Below are 25043 nucleotides of genomic sequence, written 5' to 3'. Positions count from 1 at the left end.
TATGATTATTCAAACATATTTTTGTTTAAAAATTGATCCTAAAAAATAAATGAAATTTCATAAACTAAAACAAAATAAGATTAGCAAACAAATGGGAAAAAGGTTCAAATTTTATTGATAGAATGATAGTCCGCAAATGGTGTAACTCCATGGATCATTACAAAGTTGGAAAATGATAAATACATGGAAAGGGATACATTGAAATACAATGACCACTATTCTTCCTAACAACTTTGAATTCCACTATGCTCTGGACTTCGGTCGAGGATGATGTAAAAAGAACTTGTGATAGGCATTGTTGCTTCAAAACAATCAAGTCTAGCCTGATGTTGTTACTTGCCATAATCCCTAACTTTTGACTAGATTGCCTTTTCAGGGTTAATCTACTGGGATGATTACTTTCTGTTTATGTCTCTAAAATTTTCCCGGACCTCCCTTTTGGGTTTTCAATCCACCGAGACGCTCATTTTTTCCTAAGCCTCCCTTTCGGGTTTTCAACTTAGCGAGAGGTTCTTTTATTTTTCTAGGCGAAGTATTTCTTGACTACATAGGCATTCATGGGACGACGGAGCTCCTCACCATCCATAGTTGTAAGAATCAATGCATCTCCATATAAAACTCTCTTGACAACATATGGGCCTTCGTAACTAGGAGTCCACTTGCCCCTAGAATCAGTGTTGAAAGACAAGATCTTCTTGAGCACAAGGTCACCTTCTATGAGTACACGAGGTTGAACCTTCTTGGAAAATGATTTCTTCATTCTCTTTTGATATAATTGACCATGACACAAGGTTGTCATTCTTTTCTCTTCAATCAAATTCAACTGATCATATCTGCTCTAACACCATTCAGCCTCAAACAAACTGACTTCCATCAGGACTCGCATTGATGGGATCTCAACCTCCACAGGGAGCACTGCTTCCATTCCATACACAAGAGATAAAGGGGTTGCCACTGTTGAAGTGCGGACAGATGTACGGTACCCATGCAAAGCAAACGGGAGCATCACATGTCAATCTTTATACGTCACAACCATCTTCTAAATGATCTTCTTAATGTTCTTATTTGCAGCTTCAATAACCCCATTCATCTTGGACCTGTAGAGAGAAGAGTTATGATGTTTGATGGGTTGTGCAATATGATATCCGCAAGTATACGGAACACATCAAAGTAATACAGAAGATTATCGTTCCCACAGAGACCAAATTGTCAATCTATCAATTTCTATTGTTACGGTGCTTATCTAAGGTAGTTAAATAAGTAGGTTCAAGTACACTGAAGGGAAAATAATGAAGTAAATAAATTAAGATAAAATGCAGGCTCAGATGTAATTCACATCAGTTAGGAAATACTCCAATTGTTTTTAAACAGATCTACGTATGGGGAAATATTTTCTACTTAGAGAAGAATAAATTTAACAGGAATTGTCGCTTTCGCATATTCAAAATCGAGTTTACTCTCTAAAGCATTTCTATAGATATAAATAATGGAGTATCATCTTAACGATGATCCTTACATCCTAACCTTTAAAGATTTAGCCAGACATGGAAATAGAAAACAACATAGCATAATTAATCATGTTTAAAAAGGGCGAGTAAATAAAATGTGCAAGTTAAATAAGCGAGTATGTAAAAGCGAGACAGGCAAATAAATAAAGTAAAGCATGCAAGATAAATAAAACGTAAATGCGAATAACTTGAATAAGAAACATTCTCCAAATCTGAGACTTTAATCTGGTACACTTGAAAAGAAAACTTGTCTAGAAAGTAAAATGGCGGCAAGACTATTTGTACAGTGCTCCAACCTAACTACAGCTCAAGTGCGATAACCCCCCGATGTGATGGATTATCGCTTTTACAATGGTGAACTTTAGGCTTAGTGTTGTGAACTAAGTTGGATGCCTTTTTCGTGAAGTGAAAATGCCTATTTATAGAAGCTCTAAAAAGCCAGCCAAAGACAAAACTATCCTCCAACTTCCCTTAGTGGGGTTGTGCCAACAAAGGTGGCGCCCACCATCCCCACCAAGGTGCCCGCCGTGTGTACAACATGGAAAGATCATGGGAAACGTGGCAGTTACCACCAGTTGATAGCTTACACGTCATGGCACCCTCCTTGGTGGACGCCATGTTGGACGCTATGTGAACAAATATCCATAAAAAACTTTGATTTCTTGCTCGTTCGACTTCGTTTCTTCACAAAAGGCTCTTGTAGGGAAAAATATCTGAAAATAGGACAAAAGGAAAACATAACACAAGAAAATGACAATAAAAACCTAATAAGCATGTGAAATCCGAGTCAAATACGCAATGTGTTTCAGTGTTATCAAATTCTCCCACACTTGAACTTTTGCTTGTCCTCAAGCAAAACTCTTAAGGATCACGAAAGAAAAACAGCAACACACAAGTATTTAATTTAGGCTAAAAGATTCTAAGTTTAGTCAAGGATGTGTCGATAGGTACTAACTGATGAATCAAACAAATATTGAGTCTACACTTCACGTAAATGCGGTCATAAGCTTCTCTCCTATACAAACTAATCCATATCATGTTACTATACTTAAGCCTACATTTTTCATCCTTATTTTTAAATCCCTCTTCATTCAAGTGCGATCACATTAAGCCCTTTATCCGTACATACTCATAGTAAGGCGACCGGTTAGTGAATCTAATCTTTTTACATAGGGTTCTGGTATATAAGTTCGGTAACCCCTTTTTATTTTACCCATTTGTAGTTACGGGGGATCGGACCGTGATCCTCTCTACCAAGTTCAGCACCAGACACCTCTGAACCAACTAATAATGGGTATTTTATTTTATCATTTTTTTCTCTTTTTGTACGGGGCTCTGGTACATAATTGGTGTAACCCCTTTGTCTTCCCTATTGTAGCTATGGGGGATCGGACCGTAATCCACCCTTCCAAGTTCAACACTAGATACCTCTGAACTAACTTCAACGGGTAATTTTATTATCTTTTTAGTATACAAGAATCATTCACTTATTTTCATTGGTTTCCTGCGTAGAGTATGCTTAAGTCGAAGCTAACTGTTGAAATAAACTACTTAAGGGCTTTATTATTTGGGATTAAAATTAAGGCTATAATATAGTAAGTATCATGATCATTTTCCAAAGTCAAGAAGCTTACGGTGTTTAGACGATATCTATTTTTAAAAGTTTTCCCAAGTCTTTAACATCCTATCCTAAACTTGTCTAAAAGCCCAAAATTTTCAAAATAAAAGTTGTTTTCTTTGTCAAAAATTTTTTTGTAGGGCTCAAGAATGGGGGAGTAGGGTTACACTACACAGAAGACTCGTCTAACACATGCAATTTATTGAAACACAAATTAAAATAAACTAAAAAAATGAAAAATTCAAAAAATCAAAAGAAAAAGAAAGCATAAAAATCTCCTCCCATACTTAAATCGAACATTATCCCCAATGTTTCAATAAAAGATGAGGAAAGGAGTAACATGGATGACACTACTGCTGACCACTAGCACCTTCGCCTCCTGGCTCTGAATGCCTGGGACGACGACTTCTGCTGCGACGATGCTCCTCTTTTGAAACCTATAAACAATCAAATCTAGCCGATAATAAGGCATCAGATTCCCGCAGTTGTCGAATGTTACCCAGTATAGATCCTTGAGTGGCCTCCATCAGGGTAAGGTGACTCTGAAATTGCGCCTGCTGACGCTACTGGTTAGAGATGAGAGTTTGCTGGGATTCCATAATGATGCAGAGTAAATTATCAGTCTGCTGTCGTGATTCACGCATGAAGTCCATGTTGTCCTTCAGCTGTTGGTTCATGGAAGATAATAAGACATCCCGCCTTTCTTCTCGAGCTTGCAGCTCTCGCCACATTTCCTCAGTAATGTGGAATCTAGAGGATGTACCTGCAGAAGGGTGAGTAAAAGATGGTGCAATGTGTCCAGGTGATGCATGGTGTGAAGGCATGGTCGGAACGGGAGATTAGTCTCTCCGCTCATACTCATCATCGGTCCCGTCACCTTCTTCAAAAGGTACGTCGGGTGGCAACGGGCCGGTAATAGGTGGAGCTTGCAGATCATAAATCCAATTTCTCTTAAGGCACACATATGTACGTTGAGAGAAAGGTAAAACTACACTCAGGATAGCTACATTGTGGACCATGAGGTTAAAACCGTCCTCTTTCCTCACTCTGCATAATCACACATCTTTTAAAAACTTTAAATTCATAATGCGGTGAGGTAGTGGTTCTAATGTAGCCAACTCAGTGTCAAGGTGCAAAGCTCTAGCAATGAAGATGATTAAACCTCCAAAAGAAACAGTACCTCCCTTTTTCCGAATGGCACACATATGTGCAATCATAAAAGGAACAAAGTTAATTCTTCTCTGTGTGAGGTTACCCTGTAAAAATATAAGTTCTTTGGTATTTACTTTATTAGGATTTTCCCGGCCAAAAATTGAGCAAGCCAACAGATAGCGAAAAACGCGTATGGCCGGATTATGAATACTTGAGGCCAGGTTCCCCTCAAAAGAGTCAGTATCTAAACCTGATAGTTTTCTCTAAAATTCAAACGCCTCAGATGACCATTCCGAGTCCAAGGGTGTCTCACAGAGGGCACCTTTCCCATAAGAAAATTCTAATAAACTTGCTAACTCATCGGTAGTGTACTGATATTCAACATTAAAAATTCTAAATTATACTGTACCGGATGTGCTAGCAGTGTTAGGATGAACATTATAAATCAGGGAACTCAAGAATTCCCGGGTCAGGTACTCAAATGTAGGTTCCTTCCTAATGAAAATATCATGCAACCCTAAATTGTCTAACATATAGTAAACACTGTGATAAATTCCCAAATTATACAGACAGTCTTCATCGATATACCTGGTGGAAAAAATGCTTTTTGTTTGCAACTCCTCGAAAAATCTCCTTTGCCTTTCTCTGGGTTTTACTCTGCGAAAAATGATTTGATGATGCTCCATTTTTGCTCTTGGTGGTGAATGAGGGTGAAAAATGGGTTTTATAGTGGAAGATGGTGAAATGAGATTTTAATGGTGGAAATTGGAAATGGAAGTAGGATTAGTAGTGGGTTTTTGGTTGAGTGGAATTTTAATGGGAATTGAGTGGGTTTTAATGGAGGCCTAGGATGGAGAAAATAAGGATTTTAGAAGGTTTAAGATGAGTTTTTGAGTGAAAATGGAGATTTGGTTCGCTTCTGCCCGAGATAATGCTCAGACCCCATGGCGCCCGCTATGGCTAGATGGCGCCCGCCATCTTTGTAATTCAAACTAGGCTGGATTTGTTGAATTGGACTTGGGCCTTGTGGTTTTGAGTCATTTTAGGGTGTGTACAACATCTTCTAAATTTTCTTCTTTCTTGTGTTTGTACATGCATGATATAATTCATTTTTTAACATAATAAAAATAAAACAAAATAAAATAATTTAAGGAAATAATAAAATATAAGAGAAATGATATTATAAGATGAGATAATATCATAAAAAGCCAAAACAGAAAAAGACAATTCTATGCGAAAATAAACTAAATCTAAAAATTAGGAACTAGATATAGATATATGTTTGAATATGCGGAATGAATAAAACGATAAAAGCTGGAAAACATAGTCCTCAGTGCGTCGATGGTTCCTCAATGCTACCGGAGGCTCGTGCCTCTTCTAGCCGATGACGGAGTTCACCGATTTCCTCGTATAGGAAATCAACCTCCGTGGCATGAGTAGCATCAGATACCTCTAACTGCAAGGTAAGGTCAGTAACTTCCTGGCGAAGGATGACCAGTTCTCTGCATAACTCAATAATCTTAGTGTGAACGTCGCGTCTCTGCAGATCGAAATTATTAGAAAGCATTGTGATCCTATCTGATGGTGGCAAGGGATGGTATTCTGGTACTTGAGGGGATCTTGGTACATCAGGTGTCTCATCCTGGCCTTCTAAGGCGTATGTCCAATTTTCTTTATCATGGACGATAGTCTTCGCTAGATCAGGTAAAGTAAAGTAATGGATGGTCTCATGATTGATCAGGAGCTTATATTGGTTCGAGTTAAAAGAGATGTATATGAGAAGATGGATGAAATGAAAGATCAATTCCTCGAGCTACATAAAGAGTTGAAAACTCTGAGAGGGAAAGACTTGTTTGGGAAGAGTGTTGCTGAACTCTGCTTGGTCCCTAATGTTAAGATTCCGATGAAGTTCAAGGTCCTAGACTTTGAAAAGTATAAAGGGAATACTTGCCCGCTGAGCCATCTTGTGATGTACTCCAGAAAAATGTCTACTTAAACTGATAATGATTAGTTGCTGATTCACTATTTCCAAGACAGTTTGACTGGAGCTGCCTTGAGGTGGTATATGGGTTTGGACAGTGCAAGCGTTCGTACTTTCAATGATCTAGGTGAAGCCTTTGTCAGGCGGTATAAGTACAACATGGATGTGGCACCTGATAGAGACCAGTTGAGGTCTATGTCTCAGAAATATAAGGAGACATTCCAAGAGTCTTCCTAGAGATGGAGGGAACTGGCTGCCCAGATAAGTCCACCTCTTGAGGAGAAGGAAATGACAAAAATATTCTTGAAGACACTGAGTTTATTTTACTATGAACGCATGATTGCAAGTTCCCCCAATGACTTTACCGGGATGGTAAATATGGGGATGAGGCTAGAGGAAGGAGTCCGTGAAGAACGTATGTCAAAAGAAGAAGCGCCATCCAGTAAGAAGTACGGTGGGAGTTTCTCCAAGAGGAAGGAAGGAGAAACTAATTCAGTGTCAGTGGGGAGGCAGAGGAGGCCTCATGTCAGAAGAAGTTCTCAACCTCGTCAACACCAACATCAAGTTTCTTCAGTAATTCCAGTTTTTTCCAGCAATTCTAATCAATCTGTTCCAATTCAGCAACAACAACATCAACAACAACCGCAACAAAGATCCAACTACAACAACAACAATAATCATCACCAACAAAATTTCTAGAGGAAAAAGGTCTCCTTTGACCATATTCCTATGACTTATGCAGAATTGTACCCATCATTGGTTCTCAAGAACCTCATTCAACCAAGAAATCCTCTGCAAATCCCCGAGCCACTACCATGGTGGTTCAAACTTGAACTTCACTGTGTCGTTCACCAGGGAGCCCCTGGACATGACATAGAGAACTGCTATCCATTGAAATATGAAGTTCAAAAGCTTGTAAAGAGTGGTATGGTGTCCTTTGAGGACAGAGCGCCAAACGTCAAAGTTAATCCATTGTCTACTCATGGTAATGCTTCTGTCAACATGGTGGACATTTGTCCAGGGAATTCCCGAGTATTTGATGTACGACATATCCGTAGGTCATTGGTGGAAACGCGTAGAACCTTGTGTTTGATTAGTGACTATGGACATGACCATGATGGTTGTTCAGTCTGTAGCATGAACCCCCGTGGGTGTATAATTGTCAAGAAGGATATCCAGAAGTTGATGGATGAGAATGTAATCCATATTCAACAGTCAAGGGATATAAATGATGTAAATCTGATTGTACCCGTATTCAAGACCTCTGAGTGGGTAGTTATTCAATTTGATAGTAGCAACAACAACAATGTCAATAGATAGATATCGCCGTTGGTCATATGGTTAGTGGTCCATATCCCCATCTCATCCAATAAAGTTATATCTTATTAGTACAATGCCATAATGATTGAAGATGGTCAAGAGGTTCCTCTACCAGTCGTAGATTCAATGGTGAATATAGTCGATATTGCAAAGGTAACTCGTCATGGTCGAGTATTCAGTCCAGTTTTGCCAAAGATAATAGAAGATGTTACAATAAGTAAGAAAGCAGAGATTCCAGTAGTGAATCCAATTAGTGATCCAACTTGTCAGTCTGGAGAATCCAATAAGTTAAAGACTAACGATGATGATGAGGTGTTAAAATTGATAAAGAGAAGTGAGTTCAATGTGGTAAAACAGTTGCTCCAGACTCCGTCAAAGATCTCTATATTATCATTACTGATGAATTCTGAAGCACATAGGGAGACATTTCAAAAGGTGTTGGAGCAGGCTTATGTTGAACATGATGTTACCGTGGATCAGTTTGACCAGATAGTGGCCAACATTACTTCTTGTGATAATCTCAGTTTTTGTGATGAAGAGCTTTCTGAGGAAGGCAGAAATCACAATCTGGAACTCCATATTTCTATGAATTGCTAGAAGGACGCTTTGTCCAATGTGTTGGTTGATACAAGGTCATCTTTGAATGTGCTTCCGAAATCAACTTTGTCAAGACTCTCTTATCAAGGCGCCCCGATGAGGTATAACAGCGTGGTTGTCAAAGAGTTCGATTGTTCTCTCGTAAAACCGTCATTGGTGAAGTGGACCTTCCAGTTAAGATAGGTCCGAGTGATTTCCAGATTACTTTCCAGGTAATGGATATCCACCCGACCTACAGTTGCTTGTTAGAAAGGCCATGGATTCATGAAGCAGAAGCAGTGACGTCTACTCTACACCAGAAGCTGAAATTTATGAAGAACGGCAAGCTTGTCGTCGTTGGTGGAGAGAAGGCATTATTAGTGAGCCATCTGTCATCTTTCACATATGTTGAAGCTGAGCAGGAGGTTGGAATGTCGTTCCAAGCCTTATCTATTACTGATGAGTTAAATAAAATTGGGGCACCCATGTCTTCTTTGAAAGATGCACAAGAGGCTATTCAAGCTGGCAGTATTGATCAGTAGGGGCGTGTTGTGGAGATTGCCGAGAACAAGAACAGAGTTGGATTGGGATTTCAACCAGGTTCGTTCAGCGCCAAAGCCAGAGTTATACAACCAGTATTCCGCAGTGGAGGGTTCATTCATGGGAATGATCAACACTCAGCTGCCATTATTGAAGACAATAGTGATGAGGATGAGGCTTGCGCCAACTTTGTGATGCATGGCTAGACTTGCAACAATTGGGTTGTTGTTGATGTTCCTGTTGTCATTCATAGTTCTAAGTAATTTGTTTTCTATTGTTTTGAGAAAAATCCTCCTCCTATGCCTAAGGGAGAAGTGAACATTGTTGGGCGTTTTTATTATTATCATCAAGAAAATATAATTTTATTCATCCACATCTATGATGTTTTATTTTACTTTTTGATTTTTCTAAAAAAATGGTAATCACAAAAAAACCTAAATAAATAATAATCTTCCATCTGCATAATATTTGGTCACACTCCACTTCTCTAAAATCAAAATATCAAATCATTATGCAGGTTGGTTCTCAAACCCATTGAATACAATGATCCTACTCCCTTTCTAGACTTTGATTCTCCTGTGTTTGAGGCCGAGGAAGAGACTGATGATGAAGAAGTATCTGACGAATTATCTCGTTTGCTTGAGCACGAGGAAAAAGCCATTCAGCAGTTTGAAGAGCAGATTGAACTGGTCAACTTGGGTTCCGAAGATAATGTGAAGGAAGTCAAGATTGGGTCTCAACTATGTCTAGAAGATAAGAAGGGGTTGATTGATCTTCTTAGAGATTATTCTAATGTGTTTTCCTGGTCCTATCAAGATATTCCTGAGTTGGATTCTGAGATCGTGGAGCACAGATTGTCGTTGAAGCCAGAATGCCCGTCGGTCAAGCAGAAGTTGAGAAGAACGTATCCTGATATGGCAGTGAAGATCAAAGAGGAAGTGAAAAAGCAAATTGATGTTGGTTTTCTTGTTACCTCCGAGTATCCGCAGTGGGTGCCAATATTGTGAATGTTCCAAAGAAGGATGGAAAAGTCCGTTTGTGTGTTGATTATAGAGATTTGAACAAAGCTAGTCCGAAATATGATTTTCCTCTGCCACACATTGATATGTTGGTAGACAATACAGCTAAATTCAAAGTATTTTCATTTATGGATGGATTTTCCGGTTATAATCAAATCAAGATGGCACCTGAATATATGGAGAAGACCACATTCATTACACCCTAGGGAACATTCTATTATAGAGTGATGTCTTTCGATTTAAAGAATGCTTGTGCAACGTACCAGAGAGTTATGACCACTCTTTTTCATTATATGATGCATAAAGAGATTGAATACTATGTTGATGATATGATTTCCAAATCAAGAGATGAAGAAGAGCATGTTGAACATTTGTTGAAGTTATTCCAGCATTTGAGGAAATATAAACTCCGCTTGAAGAAGAGATTTTGTACTTGAAAATGAAAGATTGTTATGAACCATTGCTTGAAGAAGGGCCAAAACCTGGTTCCCGTTGGGGCATGGTATTTGATGGAGCTGTTAATTCGTATGGTAATGGCATTGGGGCAGTGATTATTACTCCACAAGGCACTCATTTCCCGTTTACAGCTAGATTAACTTTCAAGTGTACAAATAACATGGTTGAGTATGAAGCTTGCATTATGGGGCTTGAAGAGGCCATTGATCTCAAAATAAAATATCTTGACGTCTTTGGTTGTGAATCAAATCAAAGGTGAATGGGAGACGAATCAACCCGATTTGATACCATATCGAGATTATGCGAGAAGGATATCAACTTTCTTTACAAAGGTTGAGTTTCGTCATATCCCTCGAGATGAAAACCGTATGGCAGATGCTCTTGCAACTTTGGCTTCAATGATTATGGTGAAATTTTGGAATGAAGTTCCCAATTTGACTGTGATGCGTCTTGATAGGTGTAAGACCCCAATTTTGTCCTTAAGATCCCTCATGGCATTATATCATAGCATTACATAGCCTCAAGGATCATTGGACACCTTGCTTCCTTCCCTGTGGGTGGGATCTCTTTGAGAGTGGTTCTTGATCACCAAGCATTGCTTGCATTTGTATATCATTACTTTTCTTTTAATCACTAACCAAAATGAACAAAAAATATGTCATCTAACATTTGATTTGTAGCTTAGACAGTCAACAGGTCAAGGCATCAGGTGAATTCATGGTACAATGAGCAAATGATATTTTCTTGGTATGAGGATCATTTGATCATCTTATTGAGCTCATGTGAGCTAGAGGTTCATTTTGGAGCAAAATCCTCAAGTGGTTGAGGCCCAAATTCATCAGAACATGTTCAGGTCATTTGTGGCCAATGCAGTCAACTGAAAAGTCAACTGAAGGCTTTGAGTGTGGGAATTGAGTTTCTTCATCCCATTCATGTTTCAACAATGCTTATTCATCATGTCAAACATCAACATTGAAGAATTTGAAGTCAAATCAAAAGTTTCCAAAAATGGAAAGTGACCTATAATTTCAAGTTTCCAAAAATAACAAGTTTTTGGACCAACTTCAACTCAACTTTCCAACATCAAAGAAGCTTCAAATGAATTTTTGTCCATGATGAAAGTTGAAGATGTCTCTCTCCCATTTCCAAAAAGTCCAAGATCATGAGCATCTGATGAATGCTTAAGGAGATATGGTCAAATCATTGCCAAGTGTGTATGGAACTTCAAAAGGTCATAACTTTTGATTCATAACTCCAAATTTGGTGCCTCTTTTTCTAAAATTCTTCTCATGACATGAACTTTCCAAAACATTCATCACATTTCTTGAAATTGCATCATATGATCATTTGCTATTCCATGCCCATTTTGGAGGGAAATTTGGAAATTTGGAATTGGTGCATCATGGGAACTTTTTACCATTGCCATTGTGTTGGAAAAATGATTTTGAGTGAATTTAATCATGCATTGGTTACTGTTCACGTATGCATGCTCCATACACCTCCAAATTGTCATTTTGCTCATGCACCTTATTTTTGCTAATTCCAAATTAACCAAACTTAATTAACATTTTCAGTAGGATTAACATGCCATATAAATACATAATTCTAACAGAATTTGGGGGATTCACCATTTTTTAGATCTAGTTTTCATCTCACACCAAATTTTTCTCTCAATTGAAATTTCATTTTCTTCCATATAGCAACTTGATTTTATTGAAGAATCATGATCAGTGAACTTGATTGAGTATGGATCCAGCTTTTGTTTGAAGAATTCGAGCCATAATCAAGCAGTTGAATCTCAAGAACATGAAAATGGAAGTGGAGATTTGAGCTAGATCCAAGCATCTTCAAGATTCAATTACTGCACAAAGCTTCAAGACATCACTTCAGGAGTAGATCTGCAGCTTGCAAGGCCTTGGATCGTGTGTTTTTAGGAACTTCTCTTCAAGAGGTTCAGTTTTCGAATCTCATAATACTTCAATCCATTAACATGTTAGTGTAGATCTTTGAGTGCTGATCAATCTGATATAAAATTCGTGTGAAATGGATAAGAAATGGATGAGTTATGCTTGATTAAAGTTTTGTGCATCAAAATGTTTTTGCTCGAATCTCATTATCCATGGCTTGTTTGGCTTAGATTTTACTCGATCTGTATTCTACATGATAAGAGCTTTAAAATGATGTAAAAATTTCATGATTCTGGAAATATTTTTTTGAGCTTGCTACTGTACTCCGCCATCTTCGCGAGGAAGACGGTTGTTTCAGCCCTAGGAACCACCGTCTGGTTCATGCTGATGTGGCTAGGGCTTGGTCCCATTCATTGTCCACGTGAGCGCCATGCTAGCGAAACGACTGGCCAGTATCCTCTTGACTTCGCCACATACGCCTTTGACCGTGACTAAGCGTGCCAGCAGGATTAATGAAACTGCATCGTTTCATCCAAGACTCACTTCGATTCCCTGTTTTGGCATTTTGTTATTTTATTTCATTTCAGCGCTTATTTTTGATTGGTCACCTGGTTCGAATCTCCCTGGCGCCATTTTTCAAATCTTGCTTCACATTTAACCTTTCCCTCCAAATATCATATGCCTTGTCCATTTTATTTCATTTTTTTTGCCAACTTTGAAAATTCATATTAAATTGAAAAATGATCCAAATAATTCCAGGTTTTTTGCTACATGATCCTTGAAATGTCTTCTATTTTTTAATGCAAATTTTTGAAATTGTGCCTGGCTGGATTTTGAATTGTGTTAGACTATGTAAACATGTATGCTTTTGTGACATTGCCTTGTTCTTTCCATCGTGAAATGCTTGATATTGATCCAATTGCCATGGAATTTGCATGATTGTTCCTAACATGTTGATGGATGTTTGAGGCTTGATTGTGCATTTTTCTCATTTTTCATTTCTGTTTTATGCACATGATTGCATGGTGTGACAATGTGTGTCACACAATTTGATGATCAACTTGTGCATTTTCATTTCCATACCAATTAAGCTTCTCTGTTTATGATTTTTGGTATGATGATTGTTTTGGACATGTTGTATGCACATGAAAATTTTCATAATTGTTTGAATCATTTCTGTTTTGATTTGAAATTTTGAGTCTCAATGTCCAAATGTATGCTTTGAATTTGCCTTTGACCTCTCTTGCTTATTACATGCCCTTGCTTGATGATTTTGATTTAGTCCTTTTTAGGACATGTTCATGATTGATTAAGGATGATTCATGTTGAGTTTTAAATTCTGTTTTGAATTTTTACTTCACTTTTGACCCTAGGCTTTGCCTTAGGGGTTTGGACTCACACTTTGAGCTGTGCATTTCAGGTTTTCAAGCAATTAGCCACATTGGTTGATATGATCTCATCACTTGAGATACAAGCTACTTTTGTTGACTAACCTTGCTGTTTTGTAGGTCTTTTGGATGGTGAACCAATTTAGTTTGCTTGCATCTTATGCCTTGCACCATTGTTGTCTGATAATTGGTTGTCTGACTGTTGTTGATTGTTTAGTTTGTCTGAATGTAAATATTAACTGGTTTAGCTTTTCTTACAGGTACTTTAGCCGCTTTAACTCATTATTTGAGTTGCTTTGCTTTGCTTATGGTTAGCATACCACTTAGGTAAATTCCTATTCTCAATGTAGTCTGGAAGACCTGTCATATTATTTTGGCAGGCACCTGTCTGAAGCCCTCCTTAAGAGGCCATGTCTTTGTTTGTTTGATTTTGTGCCAAGCAGGTTAAGTCCTCTTAAGGGGCAATTGGCAGATAGAAGGGATGTGCAATCCATCCCCTGCTATTCAGTTGAGTCTTTCATTTTGCTCACACCATGTGTTGATGCACTTTGAATAAAAAAACCCAAAATCTTGTACATAGAGTCAGTCATTATGGAATAGAGTTCCTCATTCTGGACTCCCACACTTTCTATTGATTCAAGCTCACCCCGACCCAGGTTAAGAGCTATGAGGCATAACCCTCATCTCCATTTCATATGCTCACCCTAACTCTCAATGTTAGAGGTTAAGAGCCTGACCACCCATTCCAGTATTTGGCTTGTTTGTCAAGGTCGATATGACCCCTTGACTAAAGTCCAACCTTGCTTGAGCCCCTTGGTTGTGTATAGTGTGTGATAATCGACTGCTTGTTTGCTTATTTGTCCATCTGTTCATAATTGTTTGTGTGTGCCTCTGTGCATTGTTTTCATCTTTGAGCATTAATTGTATACCATTTCATGATCATTGTTCATACTTTGTGCCATTTTGTTTTGTCAATTGTAAGTCCAGTTATTGGCAGTTGTTTCCTGTGATCTGGTAGGAGTTGGAACTAAGACCATTGATTGGCATTCCATTTCCTTGGAGTCGAGTGTAAGACCATTTACTGGCAACTTGTTTCCTCTTGCTTATTGCATTTGTTTTCTTTGCTTTGTGAGGCTAGTATAAATCCATTGATTGGTATCTAGTTTCCATGTTTTCTTTGCTTTATGAGGCTAGTGTAAGTCCATTGATTGGCATCTGGTTTCCATCTTTGTTTTGTGAGTCTAGTGTAAGTCCATTGATTGGCATCTGGTTTCCATTTATGTTGGCTTTTTCTGATACATTGTTTATCTGTTATCTGCTTGTTGCCTATTCCAAAGGAATCACTTGGATCACCTACATATGATCTCAAGAGGTGAACTCCTAAGAAGTTTTGCATCCCTTAACCTCCCATCCTTTTTGTTCTTTAAACCTCCATTTGCACGTTAACTCAAACCAGAAAAATATTGTGCAAACATTTTCATTTCTTTTCAAACTAGAAACCTAGGCCTTAAAGCCTTTGATTTTTCAAACTTCATTTTCACAATACTTCTTTTGAATTGAATTCTAATCATACTTTGACTTCTTTTTGTGAATAATTCTAATTGACTAATTCCACTCATTCAATTGTTTTGTGGCTTTGTCCATTCTTTAATCAAGTTTTCATACATTAGCCATAGATCTTAGTTATCTTGGTGGTTGATGTGAATCTCACCTTTTGTCCTTAGTGATTGAATTGTAAGACTTCCTTGCTTATTATAGGGCATTGGTCCCTCACTAGCAAGTTGAAGCTTTTCTCACATGGTGGACTTGTGGTTGTATAGGTTGAGTTTTCTCCCGTGGATAACGAAAGACCTTAGGGCTTTTGTCTTAAAATCAATTCACACATGTTTTGGAAATCTTTTAGCCGAACTACGAGGTTTTGATCCTGTAAAGGTACGTAGGCAACGGTTATCCATCCAAACACAAAAATAATAAAATTTATATATTCTTTTCTCATCCCTTCCCTCATGTTTACACAATAAATATTTTCATAAACAATATCTTTTTACAACAAGTTGTGAAAAAGGTTCCCTAGGAGTACCTAGGATGCATTGGGTTCCTAACACCTTCCCTTTGCATAATTACCCCCTTACCCAGATCTCTGACCTTTTCATTAGTTTTCTCGTGTAAAACTTCTTAGGCTTTTGTTCGCTTTCTAGCCACTCCTTTGGATAAATAGAAGTGCGGTGGCGACTCTATCTTTGTATGCTTTGCTTTTGATTTAGTCAATAAATCTAAAAGTGATGAATACACCGCTACAATAGGCCAGCTCACATGTTTGCTCTTGAAGAGATCAAAGATTAAAAACGGTGGTACTTTGATATCAAGTGTTTCCTCAAAAGTCAGATTTACCCGTCTGGGGCATCTTTGAAAGATAAGAAGACTTTGAGAAGATTAACTGGAAATTCCTACCTGAACGGTGATGTGCTTTACAAGAGAAACTTCGATATGGTTTTGCTCAGATGCGTGGATAGACACGAAGCATACCTATTGATGACAGAAGTCCATGAAGGTTCCTTTGGTACTCATTCCAATGAAGATGTTGAGAGTATGTTACTATTAGCTGACAATGGAATCTGACTTTTGCAAGTTTGTGAAGAAATGCCACAAGTGTCAAATCATGCAGATAAGATCCATGTTCCTCCGACACTGTTGAATGTCATTTCCTCTCCATGGCCCTTCTTCATGTGGGTGATCGGAAAAATAGCAAGTGTACTATTTTTACCGATGTAGTAATAAGGAGTTTTAGTTCCAAGTATCGATCTCAAGGATTGCGTAGGAAATACTTATTTTAATTTGATTCTATCAGAACAAAAAGATAATGGTTTGGTTTGTTTGGAATTTATAATAGTAAATACACAAAGAGTAAAAATAATTGATTAAGATAAAAGATGCTAGGGTGAGTGGTTGAGTTAACCGGTTATGAATTCAGCCAAGATTTCCTTAATACATATGAGACATTCAATCACCTAACCTCAGAATGTTCTTACTTAAGTCCTTAAGGAAGAAACTATTAAACTACCAATTATTACTCAAATGTCCATTCAATTAATCATTGGTTTTAATCATACATAATATCAAGGTTTACGGTGATTTACGAAAGTTACTAGTCCTAGATGATACATTCATAAACCCAATTGTGTGAAAACCCTAACAATTACAGTCCTGTGATTGAAAGTCATAGATCAATTTGTATTTGTCTGATACAAAAGCATAATAACATCACACAATTGAATTGAAATAAGTAACATAGTAATCAAGAAATCATTTATTCAAATTCATAACATGCGGTAACATCAGGACCACCCCCTAGCATCAGGGGGTTTAGCCTCTCATAGTACTTAAAGAACTCATAATGTAAAGATTAGACATTACAATGAATTAGGAGAGTTTGATCTTCAATGGGTGATGCCCTTGAATCTCACCGTCTTCAAATCCTTCGTATTCGCTATCTTCTCCAATGCAATGTTTTCTTTCGTCCGTCAAAAAGTGTCCTCTTCTTTCTCTTCCAAGCCTTCTTATAGCTTCAGATGACTCTCTTCCAAGCTAAAGGTCCAAACTACCCTTAATGAGCATAATCGGTTCACACAACAAAAATTAGGTTTTCCAAGCTGCGTCCAATCAACACGGCCGTGTGGTGGCACACGGGTGGCCGTGTTGTTCTTCATCATTAATTATTTTCAGCATAAGTTATAGTGGCAACAACACAGGCCGTGTCCCTACACACGGGTGCCCGTGTTAATGCACTGTTTTAATTAACACGGTCGCGTGGTGGCACACGGGTGCCCGTGTTGATCTCTGTTTTTCTGCTCCCCCTTTGCTCTGCTTGATCAATAACACGGGAAGTGTTGTGGCACACGGGTGCCCGTGCTGACCTGCTATTTCTTCATATTTTTGCCCTTCAGAGTGTCCAGAACTTCACCATTCTTGCTTTTAAACCTGGGCAATGGCCTGTAACAATGATACTACCAAACGAAGCATAAACGAGATCTTTTTGACATAAACTTGTAATCGAATGCAATGCAATACCAAACCAACAAAACATGCTAATTGACTCAAATACAACTAAAAACAAACATAAATCTTACCATGGTGATGAAATTATGTCGGATTAGCGGCGGGAATTCAATGGAAATGGTGACCGATCAGTGGGGAATTGAGATGATTCACATGATTGAGCCTAAAGCTTCGAACAAACATCGTTTCATTCTGGTGGCTATTGACTACTTCACAAAGTGGGTTGAAGCGGCATCGTATGCGAATGTGACCAAGCAGGTGATGGTCCGATTTATCAAAAATCAGATTATATATCGTTATGGTGTGCCAAGTAAGATCATTACTGATAATAGATCTAACTTGAACAATAATATGGTGGAAGCCCTTTGCAAGAACTTCGAGATTGCACATCGTAATTCTTCTCCCTACAGACCTAAGATGAATGGGGTTGTTGAAGCTGCAAATAAGAACATTAAGAAGATCATTAAGAAGATGGTTGTGACATACAAAGATTGGCATGAGATGCTCCCATTTTCCTTGCATGGGTATCGTACATCCATCCACACTTCAACAGGGGAAACCCCTTTCACTCTTGTTTGTGGCATGGAAGTTGTGCTCCCCGTGGAAGTTGAGATCCCGTCACTGCGTGTGCTAATGGAAGCCAAGTTGACTGAAGCTGAATGGTGTCAGACCAGATATGATCAGTTGAATTTGATTGAAGAGAAGAGATTGACTGTCATGTGTTATGGTCAGTTATATCAGCAAAGAATGAAGAAAGCATTTGATAAGAAGGTCAAGCCTTGTGTGTTCCGAGAAGGTGACCTTGTGCTCAAGAAGATTTTATCTTTCAAACCTGATGTTAGGGGCAAATGGACTCCTAATTATGAAGGTCCATATGTTGTTAAGAGAGCCTTTTCAGGCGGCGCTTTGATTCTTATAACTATGGATGGTGAAGAGTTCACACGTCCTGTGAATGTCGATGCAGTCAAGAAATACTTCGCATAAAAAGAAAAGAACAACTCGCTAAGTTGAAAACCCGAAAGGGCGGCTTAGGCAAAAATGAGCGTCTCGGTGGATTGAAAACCCGAAAGGAAAATCCAGGAAAAAATTAGAGACATAAAACAGAAAATTCATCCCGGTAGATCGAGTACCCCACCCTTTGGGCAATCTAGGAAAAAATTAGGGACTATGGTAAGTAACTGCATTCGGTTAGTTCTAATCTTGGGAAGCAGTTTTAAGCGAGTTATTTGGTTCTGATTCATCTTTCTCAACTAAAGACAAGCACAATGGATATTGAAGTTGGTAGGGAGAGTAGTGATCATTGTATTCAATGTAGCCATTTTCCATGTAAATTACCATTTTCAACTTTGTAAAGATCTATGGAGTCTTGTCATTTACAGACTACCGTTCTATTAAATAAAGTTAAGCCTTTATCCAATTGTTTCTACTCTTATTTACTTCTGCTAAATAAAATTGAATTTTTATGATGATAATTTTGAAATAATGAATAAAAATTATTTTTCTTAAAAATGATAAAAATAATCACTTTAAGAATAATCGATTTCGGCAAGGAATGTCAACAGCAATCTGAGAACAGGTAAGTCTTGAAGTGCGAAGCCTTATTGGTCTTCCCCAAGCAGTCGGTTTGGTAACTATTTTCCTCCCCAACCGTTTTTCAGTTATCCTCAACTAAGTTGGAAAGTCACATCCCCAGTGGAGTCGAGTTGATGATGGATCCCTTTTGAAAATCCATATTCCACAGTTGTGATGCTCCTGTTGATACCCTCCAATTTATGGTTGGATCCTGGAGATTCAGAACCTTTATTTGATTTCCATTAGCATAATTGTGTTGCATAATTTTATCAGTTTATCATATTCGGTTATCTTTTCCTTGAAATTGGTCTATTTCGTAAGTTCCAAGGAAGGATTTGTTGATTATTGAGGAATGTAGCGATTTCGGTCATAACATCCCCAACATTTTGCTTAACTTCTCATGCAGGGTTTTATCTCTTGTATTCCCCGACGGAGTTCATCTTCTAACATGAAGATCCCTTGTTTCTGGTAGTATTAGATTCTGAGCAATTTTTTTATCTTTATCCCCTGCAGGGTTGTCGCCCACTTGATATGGTGTTGACCTTAAATTCCCCTCAGAGTTGACAACTTGATCCTCAGTCGATATTTTTCTCTATCCTCGGCATGAATGGTTGATCTTCCTTCAGCAATGATCTCTTCTCTCCCCCCCCCCCCCCCCCCCCCCCCCCCCCCCGCGGAGTTTGTCGTACCAGGATGGAAGCATGTTCTTCATGCCTTTCCCCAGCCAGGGTTGATTTATTCAGGGTTATATGATTTATTTTCATCCGTAGCATATTCTCTAGTTGGTGTTTCCATCCTGTTGAGATTAGCCGAGTATTGTAGTGATGATGCAAATCTTCATTATTTGTATCCTTGTTGTTATTGTCAGCATAATCATAATCACATACATACATATTCTTGCATATAACACCGCATCAGGTATTTCATTATGCATTTTATCGCATTTGATTCCTTTATTCTGATCCCCTGCCTTGGTGATGTTATCTCTCAATGCAGACTTGGTGTGTATATCCTCCTTCAATTGTAGAGTGTCAGCCCATTAAGCAGAAAGAGTTTAACCTTTCTCATTCCCCATAGAGTTATTTTCTCGTGGATGATTATTATTTCAGTTTCCTCCCCAGCCAATAATCTGGATAGAACCACTCCCCTTGAGTTATATCCTTATTGCGTTGAGTCTTTATTTGACCGTTTCTTTCTAGTTATTACCTAAATAGATATTTTGGTCCCCTGAGAGCTTATTACTCAGTAGCTGGTAATATCCTTCTCGATTGATGAGTATGTTACTTTTCCCCAATACCCTTTAAAATGTAATCTACTTCCCCAGCGAATTCGTTCCCATGTTTCCCCAGGTGGTCTATCCTTGATATGTTCACTTTGACCGGTGACGAATATTCTTCCTTTTTGGTTTTCTACCAAGTAAAAAGGTAGTTGTAATTCCAATTTTTCCCTAGAGAGTCTATCCTTGATATGTTCACTTTAACCGATGACGGATTTTCTCTCCCCCTGTTGGTATTCTACCTAGTAACTGGTAGTTGTAATTCCTATTTTCATCTTTCCCCTCTGAGTCTATCCTTGATATATTCATCCTAATTGATGAGGAATATTCTCTCTTTGGTATTCTATCCGGTAAATGATAGATATAATTCCTATTTCTCCCCAAGCAGTTTATCATTGATATGTTTACCCTAACCGGTAACGGATATTCTTCCTCTTTCCCCTGGTGGTCTATCCTTGATATGTTCATCCTAACCGATGACGGATATTCCTCCTTTTAGTTTATCCTTGATATGTTCATCCTAACCGTGACAAATATTCTCTCTTTAGTATTCTACCAAGTAACCGGTAGTTGTAAATCCTATTTGATCTTTTTCCCCGGCAGGTTATTCTTACCCAGTAACTGGTAATGAATACACCTTTTATTCTTGCGTTGAAGTTCATTCTTTCCTAGTTGAGTTTGAGTGCGTATTTCCTTAGTGGAATCTCCTTTTCCCGTTTGACTCGAGTATTTCAGCTTTGTTCTGATTTACCCGTTTCCCCTGTGGATTTTCCCGTATCCCTAGATCGAGTCCTTCCATTGATTTATTTTCATGGATATCCCCTTGTGTCTCCAGCAGTTTTTAAGTCGTAGCCTGGCCTGCACACAACCTTTTATCCCCCTGAGTCTCTGTCTTCCCTAGTGAGCTTTCCTTAGGGAATGCATTATACTCCTGTGGACTTTCAGTCTCTTCCGGATTCTTTTCCTTTGTGGTAATTAATTCACCACAAATATTATTTTAACATTCATATCATATGAATCATGAGGTCTCTTAGATACCAAAATTCGTTTCTAGATATTGTTATTTAAGTCCATTCTACTGAGTTGATATGAAGATTTTAACCTTCACATCCTCAGTTAGAATGTCCTTAAATATGGGCAGCTATAAGACCCCATTTTTGACCCTAAGATCCCTCATGATATCTCCTCATATGCATTGGCTTTGGGATCACACCTTGGCATCCTCCTTACCCCTCATTCATTGGGTTTGTACTGGGAGAGATCACCAAGCACTTTTGATTGTATCATACTTTGTTTTTCTTTGCTTACTAGCCAAAATACCAAAAATATGTCCATGTACAACTTTGTTCTTTTGTAGGTAGTGTGTGCATCCACCATTGCCCTATCAAGCCCATATCTAGGGTTTGAGACTCTCCATGCAAGAAGACTAATCAAGAGATGGTTCACATTGACTCTAGATATCATATATGTATCCCCATGCTCTTCACTTATTATTTTGATCAAGAAATTATCAAGAATTTGAAGCTTGTTTGCCTTGGAAACACTAATTCATATGGGTATCTTGTGTGACTTCCTCAGCAAGTTTCTTCAACATTTGATCAAATAATTCAAGGGATACTTCATATTACATAATTTTATAAATATATGATCCTCCATGAGTCCCAAAAATCAAGAGAAATTCAAGTTTGCAAGATGGTTCATGGTGGTTGACCAGAGAAAGTCAACTAGTCAAAACTGGGGTTCCTTAGACCTTATCTCCTACAGTTTTTGTCATATGAAAATTATTACAAGATAAAAGTTACTCCTTATGACATTACAAACAACTTTCATGTTGTGTTCAAGATCTAGTTTTTCTTGGAAAGTCACTTTTTATGGTGAAATATTATAGGTCATTTTGTCTGTGCCCTAGTTAGGAGGTCAACTTCCAAGGACCATAACTTGCTCAATTTTTATGAGATGAAGGCCATTAAAGTTTCATGATTAAATTCAAGATGTCCTACCAAACCTTTATTCTTTGATGAACTTCAAATTCAACTTGAAAATGCATGTGTCATGAGGAAACGTTATAGGTCACTTTGGGCCATTACCATTGAACAAGAGATTTTCCTCAACTTCTAAAATGCATAACTCCTTCATGCCAAATCCAAATGAGATAAAATTTGTTACCATATTTAAGAGTTTTGAAATATATATATATATATATATATATAACTTTTATGAAGGAACGTTTTCCATTTGAAGCCCATAGCAAAAGTTATTCAAGATGGAAGAAGTGAACATTTGACTTGAGACTTAGAAAATTTCCAATTATGTTTGATTTCCCAAACTTCCACATCAAAATTCATCATGATCCAAGCTTAAAATGGAAACGTTTTCAACATGAAAGTTGTTCCCCTTGATCTCACATTTCCAAAAAGTCCAAGATCATCTCATTTGGACAAGAATTGGATGACTTGCGCATGGCTTCTCTTCAAGGTTCCATTTGGATGAATCTTATGATCACATTCCAATTTCCATTGCATGATTACATGACACACTTTCTGCATTGCACATGATGAATTTTGGATCTGATTACATCGTTTCATGGGCCTATCACACGCCCATGCATCCATGCAAGAGTGAATTTCTATTTTTGGCATTTTGAATGAAGTATGTGGAAAGCAAGTGCATAACCTATAAATAAGACCTCTCATGCTCAGAATTATGGACACATTGCCCAAGCTTTGAACCTGCAATCCTAACCCTCACCATTAGAGGACAAACTTGAAGGTTTTCAATTGAAAATCGAGTTTCAATTTCACTTCAGTTTTGAAGTTGAAACTCCAAGAATCCAAGTCTTTCCTTGTTCCATTTCAACTTCTGCAAGCTTCTGAAGTCAAGCCAAAGCTAGTTGGAAGCAAGATCAAGCAAGATTCAAGCTCCCTCGAAGGTGAATTTTTAGAAACTTCATCTCTTCGATTCTCTCTCAATTATTTATCATTCTCTTTGATTTTTGGTTGGCTAAAGTCCTATCAATGTAGGCAATAAGATTGAGTTGCTTTGAGGTTAAATCGAAGCAACCCAGTTCATGATCCTCAAAATTCAAATCCCTGTATCTTTTTATATACTTGGAATTGGAGAAAATTGAGGCCAGATTCGAGATCCTGAGCATTTTCTCTTTGAAATAGTGTCTTTGTTTTTCATTTTCCATTGAGATAAAGTTGGACTAGTTCGATGAAGGTCACCAGAGAAGATGACCGGAACCCTAGCTCTGGTGGTGTGTTGGCACACTCCATGGCCATCTGATCATGTTTGGATGTTCTAATCTAAGCCATTGCCTTTGATTAACACACGTACATCACGTTGACTCAAGACTACCATGGAACGCGCGCGTGTGCTTATCAGATCTGTCACCTCAATTAGTGAGAGATATATGATGGCCCTTGTTTTTTCTTATTTTATTTTAATTTCTAATTTTATGTTTAATCCTTTTATTTTGTTTAATTCATAGAAATTTCATTTTTAAACAAAAAAATATGGGACTTTCACCAAAAATCTTTAAATATTTTTCTCTTTCATATTCTGAATTAAAATTATTTTTGGATTAATTTTGATATTTTTCATGAATTAAATGTTTTTGTGCATATTTTTAATTGTTTAAAAATACTTCTGCATTTTCAAAAATAGTGAATTTTTTTGTCTAAGGTCCTTTGACCTTGTTTGACCTAGGATAAATCCCTTGGCCATTTATTTGGTGTTTTGAAGGGATTTTAGATTTTGACCAATTTAAAATGTATTTTAATTGAATTTTTAATTGTTTAATTGTTTAAAAATTATGTTGAGCCATTTTTATGGTCTTGTGATGTTTGACTTTTTGTTTGGGCCTTGGTCAAGGTTGATTTGACTTTTCTTGGATCAAAACCATTGGATTTAGGGGATTGATGAAATGTACATTTCATCTCCCAAAATGAGTGGATGGTTTTGATTTGATGAAATTCCTCCTTTGGTCAATTTGTGTTTCTATCTTCCCATCCCTCTTCATCTTCATCCATATTCTTTCCCATTCCCTCATTTGACCAATGGAATCTCTAATGTCTAAAGGCTAATTGGTGCATCAATGACCTTGTGTCAGATGAACCAATACAAGTATGACTGAGATAGGTCTCTCCCTTTTGATCTTTTCTTTTAGTGTGTGGTATGTTTTAGGAGTTTGGTTCTTCGTACCAAATCTCTAACATGCATTAACACCTAAATTTTTATTGCCCGACCTCAGATAGTTGTGACTTCTACATAAGTCCAATTACGATTCCTTAAAAAAGAGCTAAATTTGACCCTCAAGGCATAGCATTCTAGTAAGTGGGATATTAAGCCTCCCCTTTTTCATGGCATTATGTGGGGACTTGACCTTTTTTCCTTTCATGGGAGCTAGTCGCATACTTGTTGAATTATCCAAGTTGGAGCCCTTCTCATGGAAGATGTCTTGGTTCAAGGATCTATACTTGTGAATGAAGGATTGAGTATTCTCCAAAGAATGACTTAAACAATTAAAAATCACCATTACACTTGACTAACCTTTGACTAACATTTGACTAATTCTTGTTAATATTGCTTTACTTTCAAGTCATTTACTTTATACAATTTAAATTTCAGTCATTTATCATTCATTTGTCATTGACATTTCATATAACTTGTTTA

The sequence above is a fragment of the Lathyrus oleraceus genome, chromosome 5, assembly GCF_024323335.1.
Source record: "Lathyrus oleraceus cultivar Zhongwan6 chromosome 5, CAAS_Psat_ZW6_1.0, whole genome shotgun sequence".
Lineage (NCBI taxonomy): Eukaryota > Viridiplantae > Streptophyta > Magnoliopsida > Fabales > Fabaceae > Lathyrus > Lathyrus oleraceus.
This window is presented reverse-complemented; position numbering follows the sequence as displayed.